Raw genomic sequence first — 21,454 nt, 5'->3', positions numbered from 1 at the left:
ATCGCTGGGAGAAATTTGGGTCTTAAACTTGGAGCCCTAGGTGAAGTCAGAACATTTCACAGCTAGTCACGACACCACTATTTCCAGGCAGTCTTTAGCCTTCCCAGGTTTGCTTTAGCCTCCACTCTTCTGTGGTCAAGGGCCTGCCCCTCACAGCCCTGGCGAATTTGCCACCCCCGGAACTTTCCGTAGAGACGAGATGCCCTGTCCCCGGCCACTGCCCGGGTTGTGGGCCTTCCACACGCGTTTAGCTCGCCACTGGAAGTCCTTTGGACCTTCTCGCAGATCTCCTGGTTTTCGAGAACTTTGCCTCCACTCTCTCGCTCACTCGTCTCAGATTCACTGGGGATAAGATCTGAGAAATGCGCCCTGGGCCACAAGCAGCCTAGGAGGCGGGCTTAGGAACAACTTTCCCTCCGCCTTCTAACCGCAAGCCCCGGGTGGGGACGGCCTAGCCGAGTCCCGAACGCCGACCTTCCCCAGCGGGGATCCGGGACCCGAGCCCGCGCAAAGGCCAGCGTGGAAGGCCTCCGAGCGGCGAAAGGGACTTCCTTCCCCGCTGGAGCCCCACCAGATGTTAGAGGCGCAACAATAGTGGAACCGCAGAGAAACAAAAGGCCATTCACCGGGTTACACGAAAATGGCTCTGTCGCCCCGTCTCCGTGGGGAAGACTTGCAGAGGGTCTGAAAGGGGGTTGGAAGAGATCTGAGTGGTCTAGAGCCTCTGCCACGCTCCAGGAGGCGGGGGCAGCTCCTTACCACTAACCACCCCATCCTGGGGGTCCAGTGGTGGAGAGGAGAAATCAAGGGAAAGTTTAGTTTTCACCTTCTCTGGTGCAGGAAAGGGAGGGGCAATGATTCCAGATGTTTGACAGTTGTTGGTCCAAAAGTTAAGCAAAATGTGTTTATTCTTAATACCCTCCCTTCATGAGGCATCGGTAGCCGGGAGGGGGCGGCGGGGGGGGGGGGGTGAGATAAACCGAGACTGTGCGCTGTAGCCCTGCCTACACAGCCCCATGCCGAGCCTGCTCTGGGATCCAGGAGCCCAGGAGCGTCCCCCTGCTCATATGCACTTTTGTAAAAGTTTCTCTTCCCGCCGCTTCGGGCCGATCTGCACCCCACCTGCATCTGAGATTCCGAATGGATTCCGGGTGAGATCTGCACCTTGAACGGGGAGGGAAGGGGTGTATTTCAGATCAAAGCCACAGACCCCTGGGTGAGAACTGGACTCACATTCCAGCCGGGGAAGTGCGTACCCGGAGGCAGAGAGAAGCCAAGGAGCCCGCACTGGCTAAACCGGACTCCAACCCCGGAAGCTCGCGGACGAGGGGTGAGGACAGGGATCCGCACGATTGATCCTCCCTAGATGTGTCCCGCACCTCGGCCCTCCTGGGCACAATCCGGAGCGGGAAGCTGCGACAGCGCGTCCTCCCCACTCTTTAAAGAATCTCTTACCGTGGGGTTTTAACCTTCTGCCTAGGGCCCTGTTAGCTTCCTTCACGACGGCAGCAGCTTCTGGAGCAGGAGAGACAGAGTGAGCTCCTCCAGCCCGAGCAGCGATATTTGCAGATTCACGCGAGGGGCCTTCTAGCCAGCACGCGTGACTCCAGATGCAGCGGCCACGGTTCTGATGCGGCCCCCACATGCACCCAGCGCGCCGCGCAGCTCGCCCGGGCGCCACTGCAACTCACAGGCTCAGAGCGGAGTCCCCTGGTGGCCTTCTCTGGGAAGGCAACTACGCGGGGGCAAGAGGAGTCGTGTTGCCTTTAGGATCCTGTAATCTCCACAAGAGCCTGAGACAAGGAGCAGTTTCTCAACTTTGATCGGCTGCCCAGTGTAGCTAGAAAGATGTCAGACTAGAAAAGATGCTGTCCTGGTTGGTCTTTATCAACTCAACACAACCTTGATATATCTAGGAGGAGGGAATTTTGATTTTAAAAATACCCCATAAGATAGTCTATTAATAAGTCTCTCCAGCATTTTCTTGATTAATGATTGGTGGGGGGACCCAGCCCAATGGATGATGCTATTGTTGGGCAGGTAGCCTTAGTGTGTATAAGAAAGCGCCTCGCGTGGATCTGCAAGCATCTCTGCTCGGGCTGGAGGAAACCGCTTCTTTTTCTCCTGTTCCAGAAACTGCTGCCAGCGTGAAGGAAACCCACAGAAGCCAGCCAGTGAGCAGTGCTCCTCCATGGCTTCTGCTTCAGTTCCTGATTCCAGGTAACTAACTGCCTTGAGTTCCGGTCCTGACTTCCCTTTATGGTGGACTGTGTATAAGCCGCATAAACCCTTTCCTCCTAAAGTTGCTTTTGGTCATGCTGTTTTATCACAGCAATAGACACCTCCAACTAAAGTCCACAAAAGCTTTTTTCCAAGGCGCCCAGGAAGGGCCAAAAGACTTAACCTTCTCCAAAATTTTCTGCCAGTTATAAAACGCCATGGACGGACTGAAACACCTCGGAAAGTAGCATTAACTCATGAAAAAAAAAATGTTTGGACGTCATAACTACCTCGCTGGGGGGTTAAGAGTAAAACAATTATGAGACATATTCTTAGTTCTTGGTAGGAATCTTCAAACATGAACTGAAAGAAAAAAATGAAGTGGATTTTTCTACCCGCTTTTATTCTCTTATGAACATCTTAATGCACACTGATTGGGTAGTATCAAGTGACTTGATTATCTATTATGTTCCATAATTTCTACTATAATCTTAAAAGAATGAAAGTAAATTAGGTGAAATTTAGGAGATATATACATAGATTTCCTTGCCCCACTCCTGTTAGCCTTTCCTTCACAAACGTCTCTCTATATGTGATGCCCTTCTTGGCTCACACAAATAATTGGAAAACTCCTGTCTGGGGCCTTAGTACTTGTTATGCCGTCTGCTCGGGAGAGTCTTCTGAATTGTTCAGTCACATCATGCATGGCTCAGCGTCTACCCTTTTCTCTCTAGCTCTTCACTCAGAGGCCTCGCTTTTCCACCCTATCTATCCCCCGTCAAGACACCCGGACTCAGATGCTCTCCTCCAGTTTTCTCTATGAAATGCGTCACCACAAGACACACCAAATACTGCTTCTTGTTCACTCCCCATATTCGTTTTCTATGGGGGAAAAAGCCAGAAACTTAAAGCTAAAAAAGCTAAGGACAAAATGAGCAGAGTTGGGAAGACAGTACAATAGTTAAGAGCACTTGCTGCTTTTCCAGAGGACTCGAAGTTGGTTCCGTTACCCACTGCCAGTAGCTCACAATCACCCATAACTCCAGACTCTGCAGATCAAACATCCCTTATGACTTCCACAGGCACCTGCGTGCATACGGTGCACACAAACTCACATAGGCACATATACATGAACACTCATAATACATTTTTTTAAAAAGCAGTATAGTCTTAAGTGATGGCATATGGTTCATCCAGGTTTCTCTCTCTGTGGAAAGGTCAGCCGTTTAGCAAACTCAGTCCCATCTGCAACTGAATTCCCTTTGAGGAGGTAATATGATATAGCACAGGTTATAAACATATGCGATGTAATTGGCAGGCACTTTTGTGTCTATAAATGCTAATTTACCTTATCTTAGTAGAAAAAATATAAACAGGGACTTTTGTCTATCTTATCCATTGCTGTGTAGCTAGACTAGTCACTTAATGTGCAGGTCCTTAATATGGACTGAGTTCTGTCCTTTTTTGTTTTTGTTTTTGTTTTTGTTTTTGTTTTTGTTTTTCGAGACAGGTTTCTCTGTGTAGCCCTGGCTGTCCTGGAACTCACTCTGTAGACCAGGCTGGCCTCAAACTCAGAAATCTGCCTGCCTCTGCCTCCCAAGTGCTGGGATTAAAGGCATGTGCCACCACTGCCAGGCTGAGTTCTGTCCTCTTAAAAAGTATATGTTGAAGTCCTAACTCTCAAAAGTATTTAGAGTTAAGGTTTTGAGGACTGAAGGAGTCATGGGGACTGATAAGATTCTAATATCAGATTAATAGCAGAGAAAGGAAGATCAAGAGGAAAATAATAATGCAGAAGAGGACGTGGTGAAGAACAGAGAGTGTGAGAGAATGTTTTCTCCTCTAAGCAAGGAGACAACAAGAAGGCAGCCATCTGCAAGCCACGAAGAGGCCCCTCAATAGGAAAAAAGCTTGCTGCCTTCTACATCCCAGCCTCCAAAAGTGATATCTTGGTATATTGCTTGGTCTATGGTATTTTGATATGGCAGCCCAAGCAGACTAACATAACAGCCAATAAAATCTTGTTAAGTTAATCAGTGCAAAGACTACTTGGCTGCAAACATTGTAGTATCTAATCTCTACCATGAACTGAAAAAAGTGGCACATACTTGCTAAGCATTTGACATAAAACATTTCATTCACGTTTCACAAGATCTCTATATGCTAAGTACAGGTTAGTTAGGATAGGTTCTATAATGAAGGTAACTTACCTGTGGTCAAGATTTAGAAGACAGTATAGACAGTAATGGCATTGCGACTTAAGCTAATGTCGTAACCCTCACATCTCCCTGCTGCTATCGTTGGGGCAACAGGCAGCTCTGGATCTTGTCCTTATGGTGTTTATAATCTAGAAGGAGTAAGAAGAGAACACAAAGAAGAGTATGAGAAGTGTTAGAATAGGAAAACAACAACAAAAAATCCAAAAAAACAAAAAAACAAACAAACAAACAAAAAAAAAACGACCGTACCTCTCTATGGAGCTTGGAACAAGGGAATTCAATGGAATGGAGACAATTGTGCCCATCCTTGGGATGGGAGAGTTGAGCTGAGCTTGGAATTGGTAGGCATGGTTACAATGAAGCAGAGATGGAGGAAGACAAAAAAATTTGAGCTATGCTCTGAATCTAGGTATGGAGTTCTATAACGGCAATTTTAGCTACAGTGCTTTGTGCTCCCTTTGGGTTGCACTTCCAGCTACCCAACCACCTAGGGAATCTTTGGATCCATGAATGAAAACCACACACATTAGCTTATTTTTAATATGCTATCTAGCTCAATGGCACTTCTAACCTTCCCTCTGCTACCCTAGGCCCAATGGGGAAGTGGCCAGTGGCCACTTACTTGAAATTTCACATGGCTGGTTGGCTTTATCTCCTCCTGCAACTGGAAATCTTATCTGTCTCATACCACATTATGGTGATCTTCCTCTTTCCTGTGTCCTAACCTGTACAACTGTAAGAGTCCCGTCCCATCTCCCTTTGCCAGCCATTGGCCACTGGAGTCTTTATCGATCAATCAAAAACCAATTGGGGACAAGGACTTGTTTGGACATGCAAGTTCCTGATTGAATCAAAGTATCAGAACCAATCTCCACCAGAGGTCTGGTTGTGTAGCTAGACAAGGCTTGGGATACCAAATGTTGGAGTGAAGACTAAAGGAGACTTCACAAGTTTTGGGAACAGTTGTTAATGGAAAAAAGTTACCTGAAGCACCTGCTAAAAAGTCATCTGAAGCTGTAACTCAAAAGATGAGAAGTACAAGAGAAAAAAAAATCAACTTTTTGGGTAAATTGTTAAAGGACATTAGTTGTCATTTTCAGTTTTTTAAAATTTTGTGTGTATGGGTGTTTGGTCGACATGTATATAAGTGCACTGTGTACTTAGGGTGCTTCTGGAGGACAGAGAAATGTTTTAGATCTCCTGGGACAGTTGTGAGCTGTCATGTAGGTCCTGAGGGTTGAACCTGAATCCTCTGGACCAGCAGCCAAAATACTTTACCACCAAAGCATTGCTCCAGTCTCTACTTTTGACATTTTAAAGGGATGATTTTCAGCCCATAATTAGGGGTTTAGAGTACAACTTGGTATACTTAGATGTATAAGGTTTGAAAAGAGCAGCTATTGTTAGTAACCTTTGGACAAATGCTTTTGCTTTTTTTTTTTTTTTTTTTTTTTTTTTTTTTTTTTTTTTTTTTTTTTTAATTTTCAACTGGAGACACTGGGAAGAAATGTCAGTATTGTTTGGATCAGATTGGCCTGTGACCATGTCTGTAAGAAACCATCTTGACTGGTAATTGATGTGGGAAGACACTGTCCACTATGGGCAGCACCATTCCTAGGTCGGTGGGTCTGAACCATATAAGAAAGCTAGCTGAGCATGAGCCAGTTATTGAGCTAGTAAATATCATCCTTCCATGGTTTCTCCTTTAGTTCCTGCTTGATCCTGCCTTTACTTCTTGCAGTGATGGACTGTGATCTGGAAGTGTAAATCCTTTCCTCTCCAAGTTGATTTTGGTCATGGCAGTTATCACAGCAACACAGAAGGCAAGCTAGAATAACAAGCTTGAGTGCTACCGTTTCCCTTTCACAGAGGAAGTAACTTGCCTAAGATTACACAACTAGTAAGACTGGAATGTTGAGTCCTGCTCTTTATGCCCGTAGTTGCTCCATGTGTCTTAACATGTGATGATGCCACAAATGCATATTTGTCCAAATTTACAACATGGTCAGTTTTGGGGTTGCTCCAAAGAGTCCTCTCTAGCTTTGCCTGGAATATAACCAAAGAATTTGATACAGGGAGAAGACTCATGAATCTTAATTGTAAGGTCTTCCAGGGAAAGGAAAGGGACCAGGTTCATACCATCTGAAAGATTCCAGAGAGACAAGGTGGTGTGGCAACTAAGAGTTCACCTCCAGAGCCAGTTGTGAGTCAAACCTCGGCTGAATCTCGGTGACCTGAGACTAAATTGGGATAGTCATATAGGTAGCTGTATGGATGGATCAGAGATGCACATAACATGTTCAGCAAATGCCTAACCCCTGATAAATGCTCAAGACATGCCAGCAGCTGGTCTTCTCAGCACAGTTCTCACACGTGTAGTCCCTCCCTCATGAAGGTAAGTAATGTATGAGACACTGAATCCAGAAGCTTCGATGTCTCTTGGGATGCCATCTTCTGCAACTCATGACAAAAAGAACATTTTCAAGTAGTTTGGTGCAGGTTAAATAAACTTCAATTGCCTTGTCCCAGTCAGCACGTGATAGTCTCTACCATTTGCAATGTACAGGTTTTTAATTTGAATGACAGGTTTGCACTACTTCAATGGTGTATGAGTAAAATCTGAGAAAGATTCTGTTACCAAACCACTTCCTTTTAGCTTCCCCTCAAAGAGAAAAAGGTATTGGGAAAGTGTCACCATGGCAACCTCCTAAGAGTCAGATGACCGCACAGAAAAGTAAAGAGCAAGCTTGCTTCATCACTCACCAGAATGGACCCGTGGTCACACTGCTTGAACAGCCATGTTTATCATGTATGTGTTTGGTTAGAATTTGATTATTCAGTATTGCTGTCATCTGAGTATACTATCTAAAATTGTTCCAGGGAGTAAATAACAGACAGCATGCCTTCTCAAGAATTTTTAGCTCAAGCAAAGAGAGTTCACAAATCTAGGTGATTACCTAGCAAGTATTCAACCGCAAGGCCACACCCACTTCTTATCTTCATTCACTCTGTGTTTCAAGAGCCTTGATTAATCACAGGGCTCACGAGATTAACCTCTGTTTTATGACGGCATCTGTGAGGACAGAATTTATGGTAATGAATGCTGGGTCCCAGAAATAAGTGTGCATGGCTCCTCTTAAGCATGGAAGTAATGCATGATCATTGCATGGTTTGAAATGACTTATAAGGACCTATTGTATATTACCAAAAGCACGTTTTCTGCCAACACCTTTGTTAACATTTAAAGATGACACCAGATCTGTAGTAATTTTCTCTAAACTCCAAATTACACCAATCACATTCCCAGAAGTATAATTAAGCAGAGACAGGTCAGAGTTGGGAGCTAGGAAACCCTGTGGGACCCACAGCAAAGACAGCTGCTGAGGTGGTGCACTGTGGAATCATGATGGGCAGTTAAACACCCTTCCATTCTACAGGATAGTATGGATGCTCTTCCAAAGATAGGTTTCAAAAATTTCATTGAAAGAAGAATTTGCTTTGTGATCATAGAATTTATTTTACTGTTCCTAGTGATTCCATGCTACTTCAAATCTCCCTATAGACTCCTTGTTTTTCTTTTTTTTTTTTTTCTTTTTTTTTAAGATTTTGAATCTTTAGTGATGGACTTTTCCTAAGATACAAGCCTGATGCTTTTCTCAGTGCTACACTGGTGGTCTGCCTCAGTACCTAGAATAATGGAGAGGAATTCTCTTATCAAGCACATTGGCTGAGATAAAAATGCAAGGGGAGATACTTTCGGAGAGAACTAGTCACAACTAAAGAGGGCTTAGCCTGGTCCTCCAAATTTACTTCTAGAATGTGGCCTTACCACCTTTCACAAAAGGGACAGCCAGACTACCATATGCTCAATGGATTTGGGAAACCATGTTCTCAAAGCAATTAATACAGAAAAATAGGGAGAAAGAGACATAAGGATTATATTGTGTATGCTTCTAACTTAACAGAATGCTCCCTGATCCTCCAAGTAGGAAAATTGTGAGGGTCTCAAATATGCTTCCTCAAAGTCTTACTGCTCCTTAGCTCTCCTGTGTGCCAAGGCCTGTGGGAAGAAATAAAGGAAGCATTCTTCTCTGCTGTCAGTAGGAAGGTGGCTTTTGATGAACCGGGAACTTCTCCAAACCACCATCTGCTGTCCTGAAATAAAAAATAAACAAAAAATAAACAAAATCTTCTCTTTCACATCATGATTAAGGCAAGAGATGGAATAAGCTAGGATCACCCTATCTTCTCCTTCGAGCTGTTCAATCTAGTCAACCCATATTTTCTCAAGATTTCAACTTGATTTGATCCACTGTGCAATATCAGTTTCCTCATAGGAAGCTGCCCCACCATTGAGAAAGCTCCTTGGGTTGAGTAAGTATGGGATTTCCATGTGGATAGTGAGACTTGCTTTGGGCATTAATGGTTCTAAAAAAAAACTTCTCTGAGGGAGGAAAAATCTTTTAGAAAATAATCTTGGTAAAGTTTCAATTGATTTTGTTCTAATTCTAACTACCCAATACTTAGTAATCTCTGAAGAGACAACTTCCAACCTTCTATCTATCTTTCCTTCCTTCCTTTCTCCTCTCTCCTCTTTTCCTGTTTTCGATGTCTTATCTCTATGAGAAATTTTGACAACTACATGATGCATCAACACTTTAATTCTCTGTTTTTTTTAAAGTGAATACAATTACATATTCCTCCTTTTTCCTCCCCGTTTCCTTTTTGTTTTCCAGCAAATGCTACCCATCTTTTCATTTAAAGTTACTCAGCACTGTTGCTCGGACTGTATCGGTACGGGAAGCCCAAGAGAAAGCATGCTTGCTGTGAGAGTCCCAGGCTTGAAAGGGGTCTTAGGTCTCATGCACCCAAGGAAATGGATGCCATGACACATCAGCCACCGGTAGGATTCTCACAGCTTGTTAGTAACACTGGATTCCGGGTTCCTAATCCAGGCACTTTTCTTGTTTTGTGAGTGGGTTTTCTATGTCCCTGTTAGCCAGTAATCATGGTAGTCACCTGCATATCTTCCTCCCATACTATCCCAGTTCCTACTCCATTGCCTCCCCAACCAAAGGCTACAGTTCTTCCAGTTTTCCAGTTAATGACATAGGAGTATGGTGTAATCTTCTTTTAAAAACTCCTTCCTCAGAGAGGCTTGTCAGCCATGCCTCTTTTACGTGATCTTCAGTTTCCCCATTCCTTAGTCGATTTTCGAAAGAACACCCTGGTACTTACTTCCTTGACCTTCCCCTTCTCCTGTCTGTCACAAGTAGCTTAGCTGAATTGTGTGAGCCCTGTCAACAGAATCATTAAGCTGAGCCAAGGACTCTTGAGCAATAACATCTAGATGGATTAGTTCATTTCTTCAGTAAAACTCTGGTTCTGGTTTAATTGCTAAATTTAATTGTTTGATGATGCTCATAAGAAGCACCCAAAGTGTCCGCCTGGCTAGACTTAACCAGCAGATAAATGAGTATCTCCCACCAGAGGATTGATTAAGTATACTTAGTATAGCTTGACAGTGGAACATGAAGTTGTTCTCAAAACCATGAACAGTCACATGTGAGGCATATACCTGCGGCAGAAGCACTATCTGAACCCAGGAATCTGAGACCAGTCTAGGCAACACGGTGAGATTCTGGGATGCTTTGAGTCTACACTGTCCCTCTTAGGTTCAGGTATTTGATCACCTAGTCCCCAAACAGTGGTGCTAGTGAGGATCTCTTAAGACATGGGGCCTGGTTTACAGAACTTGGTCCCCAGGGCTGGGTTATACTTGTTCTGGATTCTGGCCTGCTTCCTCTGCTTCCTGTTCACTGAGCTCTGACAAGCCTTCACAGTTCACTCCTCTCAGCACAAAGTCTCTGGGCCATGCCTCCCAGGCCGCATCAACCACTCCACACTCAGGCTGTCCACCTCAGGGATTATGGTCACAGTGATTAAAAGTAACTAAGGCAGACCCTGTGTTAAAGTAATTAGTTTATAACTAAGTAACACAAACCCAAGGGGATAGAGAGATGACTCAGCAGTTAGAAACACTTCCAGAGGTGCCAGGTTCAGATCATAGCATACATATACACATCAGAATTGCCTATAGCTATAGTTCCAGGGGGACACACACAATTCCAGGGCGATTTCTGGGCACCAACACACATTACACACACACACACACACACACACCCAACCAACCAGTAAATCTTAAAGTAAAAGTACAAAATACGTTAAACCAAAAACCAAACCAAACCAAAACAATGAATAAAAACAGAGTGAGCTGATAGTTAAGAAGGAAATGCATGTTATTAATCAGCATGTATTGTAGGATCCTGGTTTTAATATTTTAAAATGCTATGCTGTTACTACACACAAAAGGTGTATTATATTGGTAAAAGTTTTTTTTTCTTCAAGAGATAGAAATAGTTAATTTCATTTTCTTTTCATTTTACTTCTTTATCCAAAAGACTTTCAATTAGGGTCAGCGAGATGGTTCAGTGGATAATGCCACTTGCCACCGAGTCTGACGGCCTGATGATGTGGAACCCATATGGTAAAAGGAGAGAACCAACCCCTGCAACGTCTCCTTTGGTCTCCACATGTGTTCCATAATATTGAACATGTGCATGAATTCTTGTGTGAGTAAAAATGTAATTAAAATCTTTGAAAACTTTCAGTTATGTTTTTTACATTAATTAATTTTAACTAAGGCAGACCCTGTGTTGAAGTAATTAATTAGCAAATTAATTAAGTAACAAAACCACAAGGTGCTGGACTCAGCAATTAAGAATACTTGCTGTTCTTCCAGAGGACCCAGGTTCAGATCATAGCATACATTTGCGGCTCAGAACTTTGTATTAGTTCACAACACCTAGTGTGAGCCACCCTGACATGACATTCCTTGCTTCTTTTTCCTAAAGCCCAGGCTACATCTCTGAAGAGGGCACATGGGACCAGGGTGACACAGCCAGGCTTTGTTTGATACCAAATGAATGTGCTGAGTCGTTCCATTGTCCTAAAGAGTTCTGTTTTGAAGCTCAGTGCAGGCTATACTCAGTGATTCTGCTGGCACTGTGAGGGCGGTAAATAAATCCCGCCTCTCCAACGTGGTGGTGTGACTGTAGGGACTGAGTCAGGTTTCTACTGCTCTGATAGAACACCAGGACCACAAGCAGCCTGGGGAGGGTCATTTATTTTTATTACACTTCCAGGAAACCTTCTATTACTAGGGAGGTTAGGGCAAGAACTCATGGCAGGAAGAAATATGAGGCAGGAACGCAAGCAGAAACCATGGAGGAATGTTACTTACAGGTGTGCCTCTCCTGACTAGCTCAGCCTGATTGTTTATAGCACTCAGGACCTTCAACCCAGAAGTGGTACTGCCAATAGAGAGCTGGGCCCTTCCACAGCATCCATCAAGAAATTGTAACACAGCCTAGGCCGCAAGCCAATCTTGTAGGGGTAGTTTTTCAGTTGAGGTTGTTTCCAAACTGACTCTAGCTTGTATCAAGTTGATATAAAACTACACAGCACAGGGTCATATTCAGGTAGCACTCTTAATAACTAGAGACATGTCAAGCCCTCTTGCCCCTACTTAAGCTCTGCCTCTCACTTTGTCTTAGTGACTGGTGTTTGCCTGTAACCCCTCCCTATAACCTCACCTGGCAGGAACATGCTACCACAGACCATACGATGCAACAAGCTACAGTGGCTTTTAACCTCCTCCCCACTTTCAGTCTGTCATAATTGAAGTGGGAGCAACTGAAGGAGCCCTCCCTTCTGGGAATTTATACTTGAGTTCAACATTGAGACCACCAACCAAGAATGATGCACACTGGGGTTCTTGTACCATTCTCAAATCTAGGAACCCATCTCTAGGGGAAAAGAAAAGGAGATGCCACTGAGGGGACACCAAGAGAAATAATTGATGACATTGTTGGAACTTCTATATTCAATAGCACTTAGAAACAGAACCAAAAGTCAAGTATCCCTGTTGTTTTAAGCTACTTTGAGTAGAATGCCTTTAGCTTGCTACAGTGAGCCTTTTAACACAATTATCTTGTAGGAGAAGCCTTAACACCATTAAGAGTTGGAATGATGTCCCTCCTCAAGGCCCTCACATCTTCTTCTAAAGGCTTTATTGATAGAGCGTAGAGAACCAATGCTTACTGAGCATCTACTATGTGCCAGGGACTATGCTGAGCATTGTCAGATTCATATCTAATCATGATTAATCAGATTAGATAAGACGTGTCATATACATCATCATATCTAATCTTCCCAATGATCTTGGATGATAAGTATATTACGTAGTTTTCGGAGTTTTGGAAATTTGCTCAAAGTTTACCGTGTAGTTCTTTGGTGCTGGTACTCATGACTTTGTGTCTCCTCATATCTGCCAGCCCTATATGATTGCTATGAGTGTTTGGGGATTAAGGCTTGGTGGAGCAAACATCTTTGGTGCTCAGTTGACAGCTCTGAACACATCTCTGATTTCCATGCATCTATAAAATGGCTGGCTTCCAAGATCTCAAGTGCACGTCGGGTATCATTTCACTGTCTGTTACAAGCCTGTTTCCACAGCTGCAGGAGCTTGTTCGGTGCAGGAGCAAGAACAGTGTCTGCCTCAGTGAGGGGGGCTAACACCCTCAGGGACAATGAAGTGGGAATCAGAGTCACTAAATAAACAAGGATCTTTATGTTTCTTAAAGACCAAAGAGAAATGAACTCTGCTTGTATGGAGTGGCCGCTTGCCAAGTCCATTCATGACAAAGTTATTCAGGCAAAACCCTCAAATTTCCCTCTACGTTCCAGGTGGTCTCATCTCTCTTTTCCAATTCCTAGAATCATTTCCCAGATAAACTGCTTGCCCTCTAATCATCAACAGTCGTAAGACTCATGTATGTGCTCTGCCTTGAGGAGGACAAGGCTGTTGCTGTGAGACCCATCAGGAAACAAGCCCGGGCTCCAGTGAAGAGAGACCCTGGAGCAGAGGCCAGTTGCAAACTGGGGACCCTTCTAAGAAACACCCCCTACACAGAACTTCCTTGGAGAAAATACGGAATGTAGATTAAACACACCTGGAAGGAAACAGAACAATGTTGACTGTTTTCGTCTTCCTTGTTTATGCTACCCAACAGTCTTGGCCAGCCCCTCAAGGGCTTTCAGTTCCTGTCACTATAGAAGACCATGTTTCTTTTGAAGTTAGATAGAAGACAATTAGCTGTCATTCTCCACCTGGAAGGAAAAATAGCATGGTAGTTGATGATATGGCCAAGGCAATTGTGATGGTTGGTCTTGGATGTCAACTTGACTGGAGTAAGAGTTTGGTTCTGGGGAAATGCGTCTCTGTGTATCTATGGGGGCTATTTCCAGGGATGACTGATACATCGGCATGTGACTCGGAGGAAGAGAGCAAAGACATATCCTGTATGTGGTTGACACTGTCCAAGGGGCTGGAGGCTTAGACAGAAGTTGGAAGAAGGCAACCTGCATGAGAGTTGCAAGCATATCCTTTTCTGAGTCGGAGTGTGTATACCTGCTGCTATCATATGTTACCATCACACTCCAGCTTCTTTTCCCTATCAAGGCCCAATATCAGCAGTTCTCCAGAGAGCTTCCTGGCAGTCAGCACTGAACTCAGATGGTTGAAGTGTCTAGCGTTCTCTGCTTTTCTAGAATGTTATTAGGAATTATTCTATGTTGGGGGCCGACTTTTAGCAGAAAGCGGCTATCAGCTTTGCAGCCATCTTGAGCCATATACCCTGACATGAGACTTGGATTACAATAGCCTACAACAGCTGAGCACACTCTGATAATCTTGGTTTAGTTACCTTGAGATTAAAGGTGCGTGAGATTAAAGGTGCGTGAGATTAAAGGTGTGTGATTTAAGAGTATGACTTAGAAGTATAGAGATCAGAGTTAAAGACAAGACCTAAGGGCATGATTAAAGGTGTAACTTAGAGGCGTGGCTTAGAAGTGAGACATATAAAAGGCAGAGACAGAACAGATCAGAATCAGACTGAGATCAGAGAATCAGACACATCAGACATTAGGTAGAAGACACTTGGCTCCAGACAGAATCAGACACAGCAGACAGAGGAGACAGAGAAGGAGACACTTAGAGGAAGAGAGACTGAAGAATAAACGGGATTGAATCACACCTTATCTGGTCTCTATTCTTTGAGTCTGCCCTTACCCTCGCTCTTGCTGAACCCCGACCCGCAGACCGGAGCGGCAGCTTGGGCCGGGATACAGTGGCCGCCCAAACGTGGGTCGGCCCGGGCCTCAACATTTTGCCTGGGCTCCGACGTTTTTTTGGCCGCCCCAACGTGGGGCTAGTGTGGACCCCAACATTATTTTGGCCGCCCCAACGTGGGGCTAGTGTGGACCCCAACATTATTTTGGCCACCCCAACGTGGGGCTAGTGTGGACCCCAACAATTCTATTACCCAGTCCTTATTAGGTAAGCCAATTCAATAACGCTGTTTTTATAACACATTTTATCAGTTCTGTTCCTCTGGAGAACCCAGTTTTATACAATGGAAGAGTTTTTTTCTTATCAGCTAGTTGACTTGGTTTTCTAGATACTTTTTGTAGTAGAAACAACCCCCTTATGATGGTTAATTTCATGTATCAGCTTGACTGAGTTAGGCACTGCTCAGAAGCTGGTTAAATATTAACTCTGGATGTGTCTATGAGGCTATTTCAGAAAGAGATGAGCACCTGAATCAGCCTCTGATCCAAATGTGTAAGGGCATTATAATGGAGAGATAAAAAGAGTCCATAGAGAAATGTGTTCTTTCTTCTGGTGCTGGGATGATCTACTTCCCATATCCTTGTACATTAGAGCATTGGGTTCTTAGGCATATGTCCTGTGTGACTTATACCGACTGCATCCTCATTCCTACCCAGTACATCCATCAGCAGCCATTAGGCTGAAACACACCATGGGCTTTCCTATATCTCTAGCTTGAAAATGGCAGATTGAATTATTCAGCCTCTGGAAACATGTTCCTCAATTTCTATAATTTCCACAATAAACCTCCTTCTAAAGCTATCTAGAGATTATCTCTTACTGGTTCTTTTTCCTGTGCAAAGCCATGACTGTTTTGCGTCCCCAACTTGGTGGCTTAAAGTGCAAACTATGTGACATGCACACCTTAATATCTTGAATGGAATGGGAACAGGGCACTGCTCTAGCAGATTCTATGTGGAATTTAGCTTGTAATGGTCACCATGGAACCACAAGAAGGAAGATGCCCTCATAGTCTTCAACTGTTCCTTGACCCTCCCATCTAACAATGATATGTATTGTTGATGGCATCTTGGCCAGAGTCATGTCATGATGGGTTCTGTAAGGGGAAGTACAATCCAACTTCCAGGTTGAAAAAGAAGAAAAGCTGAGTGTCTTGCTGCTCTCTATTGCTAGAGACACCATGGCTATGACAATTCTCATGAAAGAGAGTGTTTAACTGAGACTGGCTTATATTTTCAGGGGTTTAGTCCATTATTGTCATGGAGGGGAACATGGTGGCATGCAGGCAGACATGGTGCTGAGAGAGCTGCTGAGAGTTCTACATCTTGATCCACAGGCAGCAGGGAGAGAGAGTGACACTGGGCCTGGCTTGTGCCTTTGGAACCTCAAAGCCCACCGCCTGTGACTCACTTTCTCCAACAAGGCCACACCTACTCCAACAAGGCTGGCCACGCCTTCTCAGGTGGTGCCACTTTCTATTGACTAAACATTCAAATATATGAGCCCACGAGGGTCATTTTTACTCAAACTACCATAATGAGTGTTTGTGGAAGTGTCTAGCATGTCACTGCAGCCATTTAATTTATATTCCAGTGTTCCGTTTACCCTGGGTATATGCACTTTAAGAGGCTGTTATCAAGGTTAAATTACAAAGAAAAAAAATCCACAAAGGGCCTGGCACATAGCCGTGATTTAGTACCTGACTCATAAGCAGGTTGTTAATTTGACTATGATTTTTTTTTTTCATACCTGAAATATACTGCCAAGATTAATCCCAATCTTTCCAACAGTTGTGGGATATTGCAAGTACTTCAGAGGCATCTAACCTTTAAAAAAAAAAAACCAATGGTCCCTTTTCTCTGCATCTCTCCCAAATTTTGTTCATCCTAAAACATGGAAATGGCAAAATGCTCCCCACATTAAAGGGAGGTGAGTACACACAACAATGAGAAAATGCTTTGAAGGAGAGCTTTGCAAATACAAATTATGATTGCACATCTTATATATAGCAAATATTGTTCTAGTACCTAAACTCAGTGTAAGTACATTAGAACAGTATGGGCTTCAGTAGAAAGAACATAATATTGTCATAATGCTTGAAAAACTAGGGCCGGGTATGTGGTTATTATAATAGTGTGGGCTCTGTTGGCCAAGTGTGTTATTACAGTTTCAATGGAACCATTATTTTGTTAACAGAACACATGGTGAAACCTGCAGGGGCTTCCTGTGACTTCATGGGAGTGCCCACACTCTGGCTTTCCCTAGGGAATGCTGCGGCCCGAGGTGCATGTGATCTCCACACCTGCACTAGGCTGCTAAAGCACTTTCAGTGTGTAGTCATAAGATCATCTGTCCTGGTGTGGATGCCTCTGTCCCTGCCTTGCTCTCCAGACACTGACCCTTAGTTTTTAGAAGGTGTTCATTATTTTTGCAGAATTTGGGCCAGAGACTCTTAGTGTTCAGCAAGTGATTCAGCTCATGTGGGCCCTGGGGTTGTTTACATTCTCAGGAAGTGCTATTGCAAAACCCCAAAGTTTATTTTATGTAGTGAGGTTATTTTTGCCAGATGAATTAACTTGGTCAAGTTATTTTTAAGTTTTTTTTTTTTTTTTTTTCCCTTAGCTCCCTAGAGAAGGTCTAGACTCCTCTTTGTGTGTCTAGGAAAAAAAAAAAAAAAAAGCTGAGTCTGTTTGATGAAAGTTAGAGAGAGAGTCCTGCTGAAGCAGATCAAAGGTTCTCACTCCTGAACAACAGCAGCCACACACCCGTGCGCACTGAGCGCTGAGGGAAGAGGCTCCATTGGCTGTGAGTACCATGATACAGCTAGAAGTCTGCAAATGCATCTCAGCTGCTCCCACAGATGTTCATGGGAGGAAGCCCAACTGGATACTCGTCCAGAAAGAATACCTAAGACTGCCAACTAGCACCACCACAGTCAGCAGCAGAGAATCTAAGAGCCAACAGGAAGCTAAACTTTGCACCCTCACTTGGGGTTTAAAAAGCCTGAAGTGATGCACCAAACTACCTTGCAAATACCTTTAACAACTGATTTTCACATAGAAACGTAGACAATTTATTTTCAATTTTTAAAAACTGTGTGTGTGTGTGTGTGTGTGTGTGTGTGTGTGTGTGTGCTTGTACACAAGTGTCCTGCCCAAGGAAACAGAAGTGTCAGACTCACCTTGAGCTGGTTTTACAGGCAGCTCAAGTTGTGAGCCCCAAATGTGGATGCTGCCTGACCTCCAGATCCCTGTCAGAGCAGTATACATTCTTACTGGAGTTGTAATAACTTTTAATTTTTATATATGTGTATTTGTGTGTAGGGATGGGGTGGGTATACAGCACAACTTGCCTGTGCCAGTTTTTTCCTCCCATCCTGTGAGTCTGGGGATATAACTCAGGCTGTTAGGCTTGCTGGCAAGAGTTTTTACCTACCCACTGAACCATCTTGTTGGCCCTACAAATAACACCTTAGCAAGACTAGCATGGCCCTTGTACAAGGATAATTTGCAGCTCTGTGGCTTGTTCTATATTAGCAAAAACTAACTTTCTCCCCTGCCTCTTTGACAACATCTGTATGTATACATTGATCACCCCTCACCCCCACCTTCCTATATCCCTCAACACATTTCCTGCCTACCTTCATCCTTCATGTCCTCCCCTTTTTTATGAGACAAAAGCTCAAGTATCCCAAGTTGGTCTTGAACTCACAAAGTAGCATAAGATGGCCTAGGACTTCTGGTTCTCCTGCCTCCACCTCCCCAGTACTAGGATACAGATGTGTATCACTTTGTCTGGTTTTTTGTTGTTGTTGTTGTTGTTGTTGTGTTGGGGATTCAATCTAGGGCCTTTGTATGCTGGGCAAACACTACCAAGTTACATACCTAGCCCAAATAACATTTAGAGCACAGAGTTGTGTCTTTTGTATGGTCAGAGATTGCTTTAAAAACATAATGGTAGCCAGGAACGGTGGTCCACACATTTATTCTTACTCTCAGGAGACAGATCTCTGTGAGTCCAAATCGCCTGTTTAACATAGCAGGAGCCGTATCAGCTAGGAATACATAATGAGAAAAAAAATGATGATTTTGGAAAGCTTACATATAAATGTAAGCTTTTGGTAGCAAGCTTAGTGATATCATTATGATGATGTGTAAGATCTGCGGTGGAGATCCATAAATCCCTTCACCTTAGCACTCATTCACCTGTTCAGAACTTACTGGGGATTCAGTGATATGGGAGGCAAGGGCTCAGTCTTGTGCAGCTCACAGTCTGGTGGGTGACTGTAAGAACCAAATGTGAGAAATTCAGGTCTCGGTTTGAACTTAGAATTCACAGCCCTGGGACACATTCTGGGAGGAGTACATTAGTCCTGAGTCAGAGGACACTTGCTAGGTTAACATTCAGAAGAGGAAGGGAGAGGGTGATTAACATTCCTCAGACCACAGGGAAGGGAACCACCTGTGGGTGGGTGGGTGGGGAAGGCCCAGAGCACGGAGACACATTCCAGGAGAGGAGCCCAAGATGGGTGGGGGTCAGGAAACCGAGCCCTTAATGTAATAAACCTGGGCAAACGGAAGACACTCATTGTCATAAAAGTAATGTGTGAATCTGTGTCATCTATAGACCAGACCTGAGAAGGTCAGCCTTTGTGGTTGGTTGCCCTCGTAAACTCTGTATAAGAACCGCTCCCAGCTTTTGTTCAGGGTTCTCTTGCCTGCATGCAAGGGAGCCCTGGTGCACTGGAATCATTAAACCTCATGTTGTTGCAGCGAATCCTCTGTCTGTGTGTGTCTCTGGGGAAGCGTGTCCCCTGATTTTGGATCTTAGAGTCCACCATGACAAACTCAAAGCCACGGCATGCAGTGATGAGTCAAATGCTAAGCTAGAAATACAATCAGGAAAATGAAAAAAGAGCCCTGGGTGTGTTGAACTGTAAAATCTAAAACCAGGGGATGCGCTCTCCCAGAATCACACACAGACAGAGGATTCGTTGTAACAACATGAGGTTTAATAACACTGGTGTACCAGGACTGCAAGAGAACCCTAAGTTGAGGTTAAGAGCAATTTTTATACAGTTTAAGGGGTGTACTACAGAAACAGTGACTAGGCACAATATGATTGGCAGAGCAGTGACTTTTAAACTGATTCGTCTTTGGGGAATGACGTAGCAAGGACCTCCCTTGTCTGTAAGTGTCATGGATTGGTCTGTCCTGCAGAATGCTCTGGGCCTTCCTCACCCGCAGGTGGGTTCTCTTCCCTGTGGTCTGAGGAATGTTAATCAGCCTCTCCCTTCTTCTTCTGAATGTTAATCCAGCAAGCATTCTCTGACTCAGGAATTATGTACTCCTCCCCAAATACAGAATACATCTGGGGCAGTAAATTCCGAGACCTGAAAAATCTCACTTTTCGTTCTTACAAGAACACACTTCCAAAGTTGCCTTCTGACTTCTACATACATCCTGTGGCACACAGTTGCCCAAATACACATACATTCACATATATAATAAAGTGAAATTGCAAAAGGAACAAATCTATACAACTCTAGATTCACATTTAGTTCTTACAGGTGCAGTTGAACTGATCTGTAAGTTCTCCATCAGGTTGTTATTATGCCACAGGCAATTAAGTATTAGAGTACATGCAGTTTTAAAGTCTAGAATGTCCCACATCCAATGTGAGGAAGGCTGTGGAAGACTCACTTAAGCTCAGTACAACAGATATGTGGATATGCATGTAGGTGAAGAAAGTGATAACCCCAGGGAGCAGCAGCAGCTCCTGCACAAGTTTAGTGATAAAGCAAAGTGAATTGGAGGAAAGCTTCAGACAGGTATCAGGGTTCCACTTGCTTTACAGATTGTGGACTTTGTCAATGTCAAAGTTTGTCACTGAGAGATTTTCTTTTTAAAACCAAACGAATGAAGAGATTAGTGCTTTCTATTAGAAAGATTATCCTAAGGCCTGAGGGATGACTCACTGTTTTGGCATTCCTTCTAGGCTCCGCCCAACAGTTACCTGGCAATAGCCAGGTAGGCCTGGATTGCTATAAAAGGGACTGTTTGGCCCCTTCTTGCTCTCTCTGCCCCTTTTGTCTCTCTGACTCTCTGCCCCTTTAGTCCCCTTCTCCCTTCCCCGCCCCCCTTTCCAAGCTTTCTTAACTGGCTTCTTCCTTCCTTCCTCCTTCTCCTCCTCCTCCCCCTCCTCTTCTTCCTTCTGTCTCTCTTTCTCTCTTTCTCTGTCTCTTTCTCCAGTTCCCTTTCCTTCCCTCTCTCTACATGTGTTCTTGGCTGGCCCCTTCCCTTCCCTTTCTCCCCCACATCTACTCCCTTCTCAAGCCCCTAAATAAACTCTATTCTCTAGTAGACCCATTGTATGGCTAGTACTAAGAGAGAGGGAGGATACCCTCTCCCATCACACCATACCTCCCTCTATAAAACATTCTGGCTCTTTTAAAAAACACAATACAGTGGATAAAGTCTTTGCCTTGCAAGACTGATGACCTGATTTGAGCCTCAGAACCTGGAAAAAAAAAAAAAAAAGCCAGATGCAATTAAAAAAAAAAAAAGCCAGATGCAATCACTTGCATCTGTAATGTCTGTTTTTCTACCACAACACAAAAGGCAGAGACATGGATATTATCTGGAATCTCTTGAGTGAGCTAACCTGGAACATGCAGCCTACAGCCTAACAGAACCTGTCTCAACATGATGGAAAGATAGAAGAACTTATAAAAGTGGTCCTTTTATCTCAGTGTTCTCTCTCT

General features: G+C 44.0%; 1 protein-coding gene and 1 long non-coding RNA gene across 3 annotated transcripts in view; one reads left to right on the top strand and one right to left on the bottom strand.

Moving 5' to 3' along the window:
* Mob3b (MOB kinase activator 3B) overlaps positions 1-1,595 on the bottom strand; it is a 182,640-nt gene extending 181,045 nt beyond the window's left edge. The window contains exon 1 of one of the 2 annotated variants that reach the window (XM_034501679.2): positions 1,456-1,595. The gene's annotated coding sequence lies outside the window, so the exon portion shown is untranslated. Of the gene's footprint in view, positions 1-1,233; positions 1,255-1,455 lie in introns of those variants that run through there. The other variant, XM_076935180.1, reaches the window with a different exon arrangement.
* On the top strand, positions 332-15,498 carry LOC117708218 (uncharacterized). The gene is made up of 4 exons (XR_004606812.2): positions 332-1,330; positions 1,481-2,220; positions 9,176-9,342; positions 10,901-15,498. It is a non-coding gene; the product is annotated as an uncharacterized LOC117708218 (long non-coding RNA).
* The last annotated feature ends 5,956 nt before the right edge of the window (positions 15,499-21,454 follow it).

This window comes from Arvicanthis niloticus, chromosome 5 (assembly GCF_011762505.2).
Source record: "Arvicanthis niloticus isolate mArvNil1 chromosome 5, mArvNil1.pat.X, whole genome shotgun sequence".
NCBI classification, from domain to species: Eukaryota; Metazoa; Chordata; class Mammalia; order Rodentia; family Muridae; genus Arvicanthis; species Arvicanthis niloticus.
This window is presented reverse-complemented; position numbering and strand designations above follow the sequence as displayed.